The 15338-nt window shown below is 43.0% G+C and overlaps 1 protein-coding gene across 1 annotated transcript in view; it reads left to right on the forward strand.

Annotated features, from left to right (window-relative positions):
• Nucleotides 1-204: 204 nt before the first annotated feature.
• The window catches only part of Aebp2 (AE binding protein 2), a 66698-nt gene continuing 51564 nt past the window's right edge, over nt 205-15338 (forward strand). Inside the window, exon 1 of the mRNA XM_010615826.3 lies at nt 205-450. The gene's annotated coding sequence lies outside the window, so the exon portion shown is untranslated. The remainder of the gene's footprint in view (nt 451-15338) is intronic.

The following is a 15338-nucleotide window of genomic DNA, read 5'->3' on the forward strand; positions in this document are numbered from 1 at the left end:
TTATTCATTATTTGGAGACTGGCTCTTGCTGAGTGTCTCAATTCTCCAGGCTGGGCTTGAACTCGCTCGCAGTCGTCCTGCCTCAGCCTCCCAGAGCGCTCGGATCACAGGAACGCACGACAACGCCTGGCTTTATTTTTCATATTCTCAGCCACGCCTCGTGGACGAAGGTCTCACAAGGCCAAGAATTTGTGACCCGGGGACGGTTAGCTCCGGCGCCAGCTCGGGACAGTCCCCGCGCGGGCCCAGCGCCCCTGGCGCAGCCGGAGAGGGCCTCGGTGTACACCTCGGTGCGCGAGGCTAGCTTCCTCCGACCGTGTGCGCGAACACTTGTCAGAGCTGTAATTGACAAGTGTTTTCCAATATGGCTGGTCTCGCCCGGATTTAACCCAACTTCCTTGTGTAGGGAGGAGACCCCAAACTATCACTTTTCTCGACTGGAAAGAAAGGGTATTGTTTTGTATTTCATCATTACTTTCTAAAAACCCTCATTCGTAGACAGTGATGCAGTCTTTATCGTGATTTTTAATCATCTATATTGTGATCAAATTTGGGACAAAGTTTAAAGCACGTTAAAAATCGTGGAAAAGAACAGCGAGTAGAATGTCTTAAAAAATCGCAGAATGAAATACTTGTAATCCCTACTAAAATACAGTTACGAAGGTAGAACATTACGTGGCTTAAAGTCTTTTATTACATAGTTGTGTTTCAGCGTGAGGGTCACGGTTTTAGTTGGTAATGCTTTAAGTCATCTATCAGGGAGGCCCCTAAAGGAATTAGCGCTTTTCTGTAAAGCTTGTTACAGTAATGTGAGACTGACGAAAATGCACTCCGTGTTTAATAGGACACTTAAATTGTAGTAGTTGTGATATATTTCAGTGGTTAATAGCGTTACTTCTGATCTCTTTGGAAAACTTCGTATTTCTAGTTGCTTTTTAAGGTAGATTTTATTTTAGAATCACTCATGCATTTTTTAAAGTATATTAGGTTTTATTTTGACCATCCTTTGATGAGCAGAATTAAGTTGATGAGTTCGATATAAGCTTTTGATTTCAATTTTGATTTAAAAGTTCTAAAGTTCTAGGAATTATGATTAACTGATATGAACGAGCACTTTATAGTTAATGCTACAAGGAGTACAAAGGCTTATTTTGAAAATCTAACAAATTCTTTTTGACATTTATTTTTATGCCTAGTTAAAATATGTATCATTAATAGGGGTTAAATAAACTGTTCAAACATTAAAACAATTGCTGAACAGTATAGGCACGGGTAGGAGAATGTCTTTCAGAAAATTTAAAGTTGATATGAACTGCACAGTAAAACATGTGTTATATATCATTTAACTGTATCCTGCATTGATGACACTACATATTTGAAAGTTGACTTTAGTTTATATTCACCGTGTGCCAGGTTTTTTTGTTTAGTGTACATACACACTCGCCTGGCACAACACAGTTCTCATCTATCCATGTCATTCTCAGAGCTATACTTCAAGGTATAGGTAGTATTTTGACTTCCATTTAGCAGATGAAAAAGCAAGTTGAGTGGTTTATTCAAAACAGTAGAGCTGGGTGCAGTGGTGCAAGCCTGGAATCCCACCTATTTTGGAGGCTGAGATAGGATTGCATGTTGGAGGCCAGCCTGGCAACCTAGCCCCCCCCCCCAGAAAAGAAAAAAAAAAAAGGATTAGGCATGCAGCTAAGCGGTAGAGCGCTTGCCTGTATTTTAGGAAGACAGTTCAAACCCGGTAGAAACAAAACTGGTAAGTATGGCATGAAAATGGTAGAACTGGTTCTGAACAAAAGTTCTGGAGTCCTGTATTTCCACTTCACAAAGTTAGAATATATTATTGTAAAAAACAAGTGGTATGTGTTAGAGTTTTGTTTAAACTAACATGTTTGTTACAACCTTTCAGGAGACAAAGAATTACTGGTTAGTATTTCAGCAAGTGGAGTTTTGGTTTCATTTGACATACATTAGGTAATCATTTGAATAACATACATCAGAGGAAGGAGTAAGGTACTGGTGTCACAAGTCCGAAAAAGGGCTTAAACTTAATACCCGAGTATGCTTGTTTTTCTGTGCTTAAAACATTACCATAAACATTAAATAAAACATTAAAAATATTACAATATTTTTACCATTTCAGGTTAGAGTTATCACTCATATGCGAAGCCATGAATGAAACCAGCTTGTGATCTTGATAATCTAAAATGTCTCCTTGTCAATATTGATGTTTTTATTCTTTCAAGAGTTTCTTTTTTTTTTTTTTTTTTTTTGGTGGTTTTGGTTTTTTTTTTTTTTTTTTTTTTTTTGATGGTATTGGGGCTTTCTTAATTCTGGGCATTTCCACCCTCAGCCCTTTGAGACAGGGTCTAAGTTGCCTAAGGTGTCCTTCAGCTTGTGATTCTGTCACCTCCCAAGTACCTGGGATAATAGGACTGAGTCTGGTTTAGGACTATTTTGTATTGAGAAAGGATCCATCATTCTTTTTTTTGCTTTTTGGTACTGGTATCGAACTCAGGTCCTTGAGCTTGTGAGGCAGGCGACAGAACCACTGAGCTAAATCCTTGGTCCAGGATCCATCATTCTTAAATTATCTTTTAGATTACACCAGTCTGGTTTTCATAGTCTGAGTTCATGGTAGAAAGTCTTTTTTTTTTTTCTTTCGGTTTATTGAGACAGGGTCTCACTATGTAGTTGAGACTTACCTGGAACTCACTATGTAGTCCAGGCTGGTCTCGAACTCATAGCGATCCTCCTGCCTCAGCCTCCCAAGTGCTGGGATTACAGGCTTGCGCCACCACGCCCGGCCTCATATTTTTTTCTTTTCCATTATTACCTTTCCCCTACCCTTTCCACTTTCCCTACACCTTTAGCCCTTTTCTGAAGAAACAATTTTAATGTTGATATATAATTGTACTTTTACTTTCATAATGAAGATAGGATATATATATACACACACATATATATATATATATACATATATATGTACATACACACACACATGCACACATACATGTATATAAATAGAATTTTTTGTTTGTTTTCTGAGACTGGGTCTTACTATGTAGTTCAGACTGGCCGAACTCAATGGATAGCCCAGGGTGGCCTCAAACTAGTGGTGATCCTCTTCCTCAGTCTCCTGAGTGCTGGCATAATAGGTGTGTGCATGATGGCCAGCTAAGATGGAATCTTTTTGGGGGGAATATTTAGCTATATGGTACCTAAAAACTATCGTCTTTTACTTTGAACTTAAGTACCTTTTTTTGTGTGTGCTGGGGATCAAACTCAGGACCTTGTGCTTGCGAGACAGGCGGTGGAACCACTGAGGTAAATCCCTGGCCTAAATTTAAGTACTTCTAATAAGATTACCATGTTTTACATTGATTTGAGGTTAACTTTTAAATTTTTTATATTTATACATCATTTCATCTTAATTTCCATTTTCTAATATATCTATCATAGAAAAGTGTAATAGTTTAAGAACTATTTGTTGAATCAATGTTATCCCAATAGTAATCAAGTATCACTGATATACACACACACAGGTATCAGTGTATCAATGCTGGAAAATTTTGCCTGGATGTTCTGGTGCACACCTGTAATCCTGGTGCTCAGGAGCCTGAAGCAGGAGGATCACCATGAGTTTCAGGCCAGCCTGAAATGCGTAGTGAGACCCTGTCTCAAAACAACCGAAAACAAACACACAAAAAATCCCAATTATTTCAGTTTACAAAGTATTACAAGCTATTGAATTGGATTGCAGAGTAAAGTACTACCCTTGACTTTCGGGGGAGGATACTGGGGATCGAACTTGAGCCCTTGTGCTTGTGAGGCAGGTGGTAGAACTACTGAGCCAAGTCCCCGGCTCACCCTTGATTTCTTATAGATATGTTGATAGTAGCCTCTATTTTGTGGTTGTCTTTATTTTTTGTCTTTTTTTTTTCTATTAGGTCTTTTTCCCCTTCCAGTTAGATTATAAACCATGGTTTACTTTGAAAATGCTAAGATCCCTTTCAGCTACTTTTACCAGCCTTTCTGGGTAAATCTAGGGATCAGGTCGAAAGCATCCATGTGATCACGGGGGTTGGTAGGAGAGGTGGACAGCATTGGAGTTACTGGTCAGCATGGGCGTTGGCCTTTACCATTTTGTGGGTCAGAGTCTGAAATCCAGCCTTGTCACTTGCAGGTTTTGAGTATAACTTGCTTTAACATTAGGAAAACTGGCTTATAGCTCACTGTCCCAGTAGCATGAGGAGGAAGAGCTTTTTCTAGTACAGTATGGAGCCTAAACTTTGGTTTTTTGAGACAGGGTCTCACTATGTAGTTGAGACTGACCTGGAACTCAGTATGTAGCCCAGGCTGGTGTCAAACTCACAGTGATCCTCCTGCCTCAGCCTTCCAAGTGGTGGGATTACAGGCGTGTGCCACCACGCTCAGCTGGAGCCTAAACTTGTAAACTACCGCACAACATGTTGGGGTCATCATTGAGATTTGCTAAGGACTATATGATTGCGGCAGTACAGTGCTTTCGCATACAGTAATTCTCCTGTGTGGTGCTAGAGCTAGAGCTATCCTGCTGGGTACACCTTTCCACTCTATCGCAAGCTACCTGTAGTCTGTCCAGAATCCTTTTCTTGCTACTCTTCGATTTTGATCAAATTTAGGTAAAAGAACTTCTAATGGGTCTCGGTATTCATTGGTAACATATTTGTAACTCTTGAAGTAGCTTTGCTTTGTGCTAATAATAAAATAAGGACGTTCAAAAAATCTACAGATTGTAGATCTGTGAGGCTCTAAGGAGCCATTTTACTTTTAACTCACATCAGGACCATATTGTTGGGTCAGGTAGGGAACCCTGTATGCAAGCTAGGTTGCCAGATACCGTATTACTACGTGCAGGACTTGTTCTGTGTGGTGGCAGAAGGGGAGAGTGCTTCCCATTCCATCCATTCTGCATGTTATTGCTGAACTTCATTCCGTTGAGCAGAAAACTTCATACCTCACCTGTTACTTTGGTTATTCGTTGCTGGATAACAGATTTCCCCAAAATTTAGCAACTGAAAGGCTCAGGCTCTCGGGGAGAGGTTGCAGTGGAGATGTTGGTGGCACTGCAGTAGAACAGGAAGGCCTTTCAGGGCAGCTCCCATCTTCATGAGGTGTTTGTTGTCCTCACCCTTGATCACCCCTCTCCCCAGCCACCTCTCTCCCCAGCCAGTGACTGAGAAAGCAGGAAGAAGCCATGCTGCTCTTTGATGACCCAGATAGACTTCATAGCTATGGCCAGCAGACAAGCTTTTCCTGATTTTGTAGTTTCTCATGCATTTAATTGCTTCAAATTTTTGTTGATTGACAATCCTTTACAACCCACCCCAATGCCACAGTGGGTGTTTTCCTGGTCTTCTTTAAACTTGCCTTTTTTTTGGTACAAGGGATGGAACTTAGGACCTTGCACTTATGAAGCAGGCACAGTGCCACAGAGGCCACCCTTTTTGAGATGGGGTCTTACTGTGTAGTTCTGTCTGGCCTCGAACTGGCGACCCTTCTGCCCCAAGAAACCTGGTCAAGGAGCCAAGTGTGTTGTCTAATTCCAGTACTCTGAAAAGTTGGGCAGGAGGATTCCAAGTTTGAGCTCAGTCGGGGCAAGTTAGTGTCTTAAGGAGTACCTTCCCTCACTCCCTTTCTTTTTTTCTTTGATCCTGGGGTTCAAACTCAAGACCTCACTCTTCTGGTGCCGCTGAACTAAACCCCTGGCCATTTTTTTTTTTTAAACCAGGGGTCAGACTCGGGTCCTTGAGTTTGAGGCAGGTGGCCATTTTGGGGGGGTGATTTGAGACAGTGTCTTGAACTCACTACTATGTAGCCTAGCCTGGCCTTGAACTTGGAGCAATCCTTCTATCTCAGCCTCCCAAATGCTAGCATTACAGCCATGCCCAGCAGGAAACCCTTTCTTAAAATTAAACAACAACAACAAAAAAGATGACTACAATTTTAGCTCAGTGTGAAGACCTTAGGTTCAATCCCCCATACCTCTCTCCACTCCCCATAAAAGCTAGGAAGCATTCTACTGCTGAGCTGTATCTCCACTCTTTAAAGTCTGATGTGCTGGGCATGGTGGTGCTCTCTTGCAGTCCCAGCTCTCTGGAGGCTGAGGAAGGAGGATCACCATGAGTCTGGGCTACATAGTGAGTTCAAAGTCAGCCTCAACTACAAAGTGAGACCCTGTCTCCAAAACTGGTACCCTTGAACCAGTTTTCTTTAACATGTGTTCTGTGGTGGACTTAGCATGTTCTTGCTAGTTTGAACACTTGGGAAGCTGAGGTCCATGCTTGACTGTCCCATCGGGTAGGTGGCTTGACCACTGGTAATACAAACATCTGATCACTTTTACTGATCTTTTTATTTAATAAAATAAAAAGCTGCCCAGTGGGGCTGTCATGCATGTCCCACTGAAGTTCAAGCCACTTGGCATTGAGACCTGTGAGTCACCCCCCCACCCTCTGCATATGTTAAAAGGCTTACATGTACCCTGGCTCTCTTAGTAAGTTTCCCAGTGTGAGCTTGAACTCTTTTTTTTTTTAAATGTTTCGGTACAGAGGATCGAACTGGGGACCTTGCGCTTGTGAGGCAGGCCGCAGGTGGTGGAATCACTGAGCTAAATCCCGGGCCCCTTGGCTTGAACTCTTCCTGCCTCGGCCCCCCAGAGTACTGGGTTTCAGGTCTAGGTATTCTAAATATGTAGGTAAAGCTAGTTTTTCATTGTCAGCAGAAACTTTGGAGTAATTTTTTTTTTTTTTTCTTGGCACAGGGGATCAAACTCAGTCTTGCGCTTGTGAAGCAGGCACTGTGCCACTGAGCTAAAGCCCCAGCCCAGGAATACGTTTTCTTTTTCATTTGAGACAGTTTCAAAAAAACTGGCTTTGAGTTTATGGCCATGCTCCTGCTTTGGCCTCTTGACTGCTGAGATTATAGGAATGTGCCATCACATCTGGCCACCGGATGTACTATTTTTAAGATTAAAGATGAGGTTTTATTTCATCTTCTTTTTTTAAAGGGCTGTACTGGGGATTGAGCCTAGGAAGCATTAAACTACACCTTCAGCCCTTTTCACTTATTTCTGATGCAGGGTCTCAATAAGTTGCCCCAGCTGGCCTAGCCTTTTGGGATTCTTCTGCCTCAGCCTGAGCTAGGATTACAGGTGTGCACCACTATGTCTGGGTTTTCTATGCTTGAGAGGGGCTGCATGTTTAGGGATCTTACTGTGTTGCTCAGGCTTGGGCTCAAGCCACCCCCGCCCCAGCCCAGGTCATCCCTCCTCACGTGTAGGCGCTGTTGATGTCAGAGCTCAGCTGTTGGTTGAAGTAAATTCGATGTGGAAGTACCTGCGGTGCATATTTCTCTTGTCGCTGCTACTAGTGTGGCCACATGAGGCAAAAAGAGAACTGTGCCTGCTATGAAGTGCCTCGTGGAAGTGGATCTGTAAAGTATTTGTCTTTCTGAGACTGCTGGTTTTCACTTAGTGCACTATCATCTTCTCTGCTGTAGCGCACATCAGAATTTCTTGGTTGGGGCCGGGTAGCGCTCTGTATGTGTACTTTAATGTTTATCCATTCATCCCTCGATGGGCACCTGGGTTGCTTCTGTTCTTTTCTCTGTGATGCTTGGGATGGACTCAGGGACCTTCATACTGAGCCACATTCTCTGCCCGCCCCCCACCCTGTGTACTGTAGTTCAGGCTGGCCCGGAACATGGGTGATCCTGCTCTGACCTCCCAGAGTGCTGAGATTAAGGCACCTGCCACTGCACTAGACTATGTTTGTAGAGTCAGGATTTTACTAAGTTACTGAGGTTAGCCTGAAGTTGTGATCCTCCTGCACCAGCCAACCAAGTAGTTTGGTTATAGGTCTGCCCTATCAGCAGGCAGAGAAAACTTTTATTGCCATTTTTTTATCCTTAATTTCAGTACTTTTTAAAGTTCCTGACTTTTTTTTTCTCATTTTTATTTTCCTAGAAAGAAGTGTTATCAGAGAAAACATTGAGCTCTTAAAAGGGTCTCAATATTTTTCAGAAAAACATTTACTTGTTCATTGGTAATTTATAAAATTTCTGGGCTGGGGATTTAGCTCAGTGGTTCCACCACCTGCCTCACAAGTGTAAGGTCCCAGGTTTGATCCCTGTCCCTCACCCACCCCCCCAAAAAAATTCTGTCATTACTTTTTTTTTTTTTAATTTGGTTCCAGGGATTGAACTTGGACCCTTGTCCTTGCAAGGCAGGCAGCAGAACCACTGAGTCAAATCCCCAGCCCCTCTGTCATTACTTTTTATAAAGTAGTATTTTAAGGTCATCTTGGAAATTAGTCATTTGACGGTTTCTTTTGAAGTATTGAGCACTGATGTATTTGTTTTTCTAAGAAACATATTCTGAAATCATCCAGTAAAATCATTTTTCTTGTAGTTCTGGGATTGAATACAGGGCCTTAGACATACCTGGCAAGTGCTATGCCCCTGAGCCTACTACCTTCTCCCCTAGTAAGATAAGGTCTTCCTGTCTTTACCCTGAGCTCGCTCTTGTGCTCTGTGCACTTGTTTACTTGACTACTCTGAGCATTGTTTGAGTTGATTCTTTTTTGTTGTTTATGTGTTTTGGTACAGGGGATCAAATGCCAGTCCTTGCACTTGGAAGGCACGTAGCCTTGAGCTGATTCTTGTATTGAGTATATTAGATAAAATTGTCTTTATTTGTTGTTGTTTTATAAAAATTAATGAAAAAATATGAAGTTTTGGTCATCCTGTATTTAAATAATTGGACTGGTAAGTGGTTAAATTTTTCAATCTGGCCTCGAATTAATCATCTTCCTGCCTCAGGGTCTGGAGTAGCGGGAGTAACAGGTGTGTGCTACTCTGCCTGGCTGAAAAAATCATGTTTATAATTTAATACTGACTTAAAAACCTTCAGGTAGCCTGGTGTGTGGTGCACATCTGTAATCTCAGCACTCAAGAGGCTGAGGCAGGAAGATTACTGCCTGTTTGAGCCCAGCCTTGCACAGTGAGTTGAAGGCTGGAGCCTCGACTAGACTAGACCCTGTCTCATCGAAAGAGCCGACAGAAACCTTCAAGTAAACATGATTGCTCCATTATAAAATGGGTGTTGTCTTGCATTGCAGGTTTGATTTTTTTGTGGTTCTGGGAGTTTCTTGGACTGGAGTTAGAGGTGTGTCACCACTCCTGGCTTTCTAGCAGAGTTTTAATTTTTGGTACAGGTTGCGGGGTGTCAAACTCTGGACCTTGGGCTTGCGAGGCAGGTGGCAGCACCACTGAGCTAATAAATTCCTGGCCCTCTAGCAGATTTTTTAAAAGATTTTTTTATACACATTTTTTTTTCTCTTGATCTTTTAAAGTAAAAGATCACTCTTTATTGTGTAAATGAAGTAGGATGTTTTACTATTAGTCTTTTTGAATGTAATTGCTGATGTGTTAAACTATTTGAAAAATATAGGTGAGTAATCTTCTAAAGAGCTGTAGAACTGAGATCAGAAGTAGAGGGAACAAAACCTGTGCCGTGCGCAGTGGGGAGAAAAGCACGCAGCCTGCTTGTTTTCCACAGCCTGAGTTTCATCATTGTTGCAGAAACTCCCTTTTGGCCAATTTAGTGAGTGATGCTGGGTCTTGGGGAGAAAAGCCTTTCATCTTTATCTAGAAAAATAATTATGAAACTATAGAGTAGTTGTTCCTGATTAGAAGTATCCATTTTCGTAAAGTATAGCTTATAGTATGTAACATAATGATAGCAATAGTGGTAATAATCTTGTTTTTTGCTAAGGATTTCTGTTGTCCTTCTAATTAATTTTTTATGATTATCTTATTGCGACAGCCATATATTTCATTTATTTTAACAATCTTACATTCATCCCTAAAAGTTATGAACACCTGCGTGTAATGGTGCACGCCTGTAATCCCAGCCCTCTGGGAGGCTGAGGCAGAAGGATCAGAAGTTTAAGCCCAACCTGGGTTTGATCCCTAGTACTGCAGAAAGCAAGAGTTTGCTCTAAAAGAGTCTTAGATTTGATTCACAGTACAGATTAATCCGATCATAAAGGAGCAGAATTCTTCCACCTTAGGTGAGTAGCAGGCCTGGGGAGATTTTATGTATAACACACAGTGAAATAGGCACTTTTCTGTTTTTCTGAGTTTAGGGACCTAAAAGTTTATAGCCTCACAGCAGTTTAGTCCTAGGGCTGGGGATTTGACTCAGTAGTTCCGCTGCCTGCCTTGCAAGTGCAAGGGTCTGAGTTTGATCCCTGGTACCAAGAAACAAACAAGGACAACATCAAAAAGCAAGTCCAGGTGGCTTTACAGAAATCTCATGTGTCCTAAACATCTTCAATTCAGTTCAAGACCAGTTCTTACTAACTCTTCTCCATCTTTGATAAATAAAGTGCTTACCACTCTGTGCCTAGAATGAGTATTGGAGTTGGCTCTTTCTTTCCACCCCCTCTCTGTCCTCTGGCACATAAAGCTATAGCCCCAGTCCTTTTTAGTTTTTATTTTGAGACAGGGTCTTACTGAGCTACCCAGGCTGGCCCTGGATCTTTGATCCTTCCGCCTCAGCCTCCCAAGCAGCTGGGATTATAGGGCAGAGCCCCCAGGCCTGCCTCCAATTAAAGTTTACATTGACTTCTTGAGGCTATTTGTTTCGGGTGGGCTTAATTTTTTTGTTTGTTTTTGAGACAGGGTCTCACTATGTAGTTGAGACTGATCTGGAACTCACTATGTAGCCCAGGCTGGTCTCAAACTCATAGTGGTCCTCCTGCCTCAGCCTCCCGATCTGCTGGGATTATAGGCGTGCACCTCCACACCCGGCATTGTTTTGTTGTGCTTAATTTTTTATGAATGTAATTAATTTACAGGAACTAAATTTAATGGTTATCATATTAGTAACTCTGCCCAAATGAGTCAAATTATATATAGTAGTTTGTGTGTGTGTGTGTGTGTGTGTGTGTGTGTGTGTGTGTATGCGCACGTTAAGGGTGTACAAGACCAAAGGAACTTTTTGTTTGAGACAAGGTCTCACTTTGCAGTGCAGGCTGGCCTGGAACTCACTGTGTAGCCCAGACGCTCAGGCCCTGGGATTGCAGGCCTGCGTCTCCATGCCTAGCCTAGCCCCAAAGGAACTTTTGTTTTGTCGTGTCGGAGTGGTTGAAAGAGAGCATCAGTCATTTTGGTATGTATTATAGGCTGTATTTATTTGAAATAGTTTCCTAAATCAGTAATGTTAGGTTTTTCCTTTGAATATGTAGCAGTGTGGCAGTTAAGTTCTTGGCATAACTGCTTTGTACTTGCTTGATTTGAGGTCACACGCGTCACATAATTTCTGTGTCTGCACGTTATCTGAACACTAACAGCACTTAGGATCACTGTACACACGAGCGAGTTAATACTCTACAGCGTTGTCACACTATTGGGGCAGACAGCCCTGATGTTCAGTAGTTAGAGCAGCATTTCTTTTGCTTATGCATCTGCAGTCTGGCAGAGTTCGCCACTTGCAGTGTGGTGAGGGCTGGGCGCTGGATTTGTTAGAAAGCTCACTGACTGGCCTGGTGCCACATGCCTAGTGCCTGTGCTGGGAAGACTCAGGCAGCTGTGGACAGGAACAGTGGGGTTTCTCTGGCCCCTCTGTAGCTCTTTGATCCTCACAGGCTCCCTTCAGCATGGTGGCTTTAGGGGAGTCACATTACTTACTGGGTAGCTCAGGAGAGAGCCTTGCTAAAGCTTTTGCCCTTCATGATTGTGGAAGTCTGGCATTACCACTTTTTTATTTTTTGAGACAGGGTCTCATTTTGTATAGTGCAGGCTGGCCTCCCCAGTGATCCTCCTGCCTCAGCCTCCCCAGTGCTGGAATCATAGGCCCAAGCCACCACATCTGGCATTATCAGTTTTTCAGTAATCTCAGGTGAGCCCGGTATGGTGTCGCAGCCCTGTAATCCCAGCATTTGGGAGGCTGAGGCAGGAAGATCACCACATGTTCAAAGCCAGCCTGAGCTACATAGTGAGTTAAGTTCCAGCCTAAACTGCATAGAGACCCAGTTTCAAACACAAACATAAAAACAAAAACCCAAAAAATAATCTCAGGCCTGCTCAGATTCAAGGGGTGGTAATGTAGATATCATCTGTTGATGCCACATTGTAGGAAGAAGATGGATGGCGTAGGCTGGTATGGGCATCTTTGGAAAACACAACTTGACACAGACACTTAGAGCAATGCAGGACATACAGTATATCAGCAAGTGTTAAGTGATTATGAGAAGTAGAAAGTCAGGTTTGCATTGGCTCTGTAAGATAAATTATAATGTTACACTCCCCCCTTTTGGATGCTGGGAGTTGAACTCAGGACCTTGCACTTGCCAGGCAGGAGAGGTGCTGCTGAGCGACGCCCTGGCCCCCATTATCCCCTTCTTATTAAGAGAAATTTGTATGTGAGGACTAGGCACACTTTGTTGTTTTCTTATGGTATCCATTTCTGTCACCTGTTCAGGTTTTGCTCTGAATCCATTTGTTGAGACTACAATAAGTAGCAGGGCACATAATTATAACCCATTCTAACAGAGGACGAATGGGGTGGATGATTCAGGGTAGAGTGTTCGCTCTTTAAATTGTCTAGTATCAGGTAAACAACTTCCCTTATCAAGGTATAAAGGAGTCTCACATGCTTTGGATTGTTTTGAGTTTTTCTTTAATTTCAAGTATGGGAAAGTACAAGGTACTATTTTAGTAATTAGTGGTAGTTTTATTATAGATGAGTGGAACATCACCTGTTAGCCAAATAGTAATTTACCTTGTTAAATTAGGGACCCTATATATAGTTCTGATGTTGTTTATAATTTTAATAGATAAGCTTGGAAAAATTACATACAGGCTCTTTCTGCATATGTGGCAGTAGGCATTGAATCCAGGGCCTTTGTATTAAACTACATCCCCAGCCCAATTTTTTAAAGTATGTGTGCTGTCGAAGTGAGCACCCCAGCCCATTTTTTATTTTTTTAAAGTTTGAGGCTGTGTCTTTTTTTTGTGGTACTGGGGATCGAACTCAGGTCCTTGCACTTGTGAGGGAGGAGCGGAACCACTGAGCTAAATCCCCAGCCCTAGGCCATGTCTCTTGAGTTGCACAAGCTGAGTTTAAACTTGCCCCCTCCTGCCTCAACACTGCAGAGTGCTGGATTGATTACTGGCATACACCACCAAGCCTAGCCCTGTAATATGTTTTTGGTTGGTTTTGTTTGTTTGTTTGTTTTTGAGACAGGGTCTCACTATGTAGTTGAGACTGACCTGGAACTCACTGTGTAGCCCAGGATGGTCTCGATCTCAGTGATCCTCCTGTCTCAGCCTCCCGAGTGCTGGGATTACCGGTGTGCACCACCACACCCGGCCAGTAATGTTTTTAATGAAAAGTAGGTTCCAATTTAAAAAAATCAAAAAGGGTATTGCTTTGCATTTGATGTCCTTAATACCTGGCTTAATAGGAGACAGATTCTCGAATCTTCTGTTGTTCAGTCTCTTGAAATGAATTTTTTTGACTAAACTATATAAAGAAAACTCCCAGCTACTTGGGTGGCTGAGGCAGGAAGATTGCAAGTTGGAGGCTAGTCTGGGCAGTTTTTCCTATCCCTGTTTTAGAATAAAAAAAATAAAAGGTCTAGGGATGTGGCTCCACTTGAAGCTCTGAGTTCACTCTCCAGTACTATAGAATCAAAAAAAGAAAAATATCTGGAGTTACAAATGTTTAGGGGAAAGAGAAAGGATTGAATTTTGTTTTATTGTGTTTTGTTTTGAGACAGGGTCTCACTATGCAGTCCAGGCAGGCTGACTTTGAATTTTCAGTGGTCCTCCTGCCCCACACAGCCTCTAGAGTGCTGGGATCTGGGATTGTAGGTGATACCACCATGCCTGGCCCTAAGGTTGATTCATTGGTCAAGGAAGGGTCTTACTCTGTAGACTTGTGCTTTTTTTGGTGGGGGTGGGTGTAGACGAGGATACCAGGGATCAAACTCAACTAGGGTCCTTGTGCGTGTGAGGCAGGTGCCAGAACCACTGAGTTTAAATCCCTGTAAATCCCTGGCCCCTGTAGACTTGCTGTTTATGTTTAGTCCCAAGGGGACTTGAACTGTCAATCTTCCTGCCTTAGTTTCCCCTGCTACCTTAGCCTCCTGAGTGCCCATATTATAGGCATGTACCAGCATGCCTAGTTCAGAGGAGGAGGTTTCTTCTTTTTCTTTTGATACTGGGGATCGAACTCAGGACCTTGCGCTTGCAAGGCAGGCTCAGTGCCATGGAGCTAAATCCTTGGCCCAAGGGGAGGAGTATTTTCATAGCACACTCCTCCTGCCCTTTTGGTGTTAGAGGTTGAATCCAGGGCCTTCACCTTAAGCTACAGCTTTAGGCCTCCCCTTCCCAAACCCTTTGGTTTTTTGAGACAGGGTCTCACCATGTAGTTCAGGCTGGCCTTGAATGTGCTGTGTCCCAGGATGGCCTCAAACTTGTGGCATCCTCTTGCTTTAGCCTCCTGAGCGCTAGGATCACAGGCATGCACCAAATAGCCAGGTAACACCCCTGCAGCCCTTTGGAGTCAGCGTCTTGCTGCTGAATTGACCAGGCTGGGCTCAAATTGCAGTCCTGCCTCAGCTTCCCACAGGGCTGGGATCCTAGGTGTGTACCACCACACCCAGCTCATTACTTTTTTTGGGTGGGGTTGATGTTGAGTATTAAACCCAGGACTTTGCAGGCTAAAGCCTGTGCTGCACTTCTGAGTTGTGTTCCTAGCTCCGCAAGTAGCCCCCCCCATAATTAGTCTAAGATCAGTGAATTTTGCCGACTTAGCTCTGATCACATGGTCTTGCCCTGTGGCATCATCATCATCACCCAAGCGTGTGGGGTGGGGTGGGGTGGGGGTGGCCTCCTCTGTCCTGTGCCTCATCATTCAGCAGCTGACCTTTGTTTTCTCAGTGCTGGTGACCCTAACTAACTACATGCTCATGGTCATTAGGCAGGTGCTTGCCTGAAAAGAATTGGAGTTATCAAAGATGATGCTGTGGGCCGGGGATTTAGCTCATTGGTTCTGGTGACTGCCCCGCAAGCACAAGGACCTGAGTTCGATCTCCGATACCCCCCCAAAAAACAAAACAAAGATGGTGCTGTTCTTGGATATCATGAGTTGGCCTGTGGATCTCCAAAAATCCCATTTTTATGAAGTCACATAGTTTGAGTAGTATCTTGTGTGCCAGATAGCTTCCTAACAAGGCCCGTGGGAAAGGGACATTTTTTTTTTTTTTTTTTTTTTT

Source organism: Fukomys damarensis, unplaced genomic scaffold (genome assembly GCF_012274545.1).
Source record: "Fukomys damarensis isolate Sample0158 unplaced genomic scaffold, DMR_v1.0_HiC HiC_scaffold_19, whole genome shotgun sequence".
NCBI lineage: Eukaryota > Metazoa > Chordata > Mammalia > Rodentia > Bathyergidae > Fukomys > Fukomys damarensis.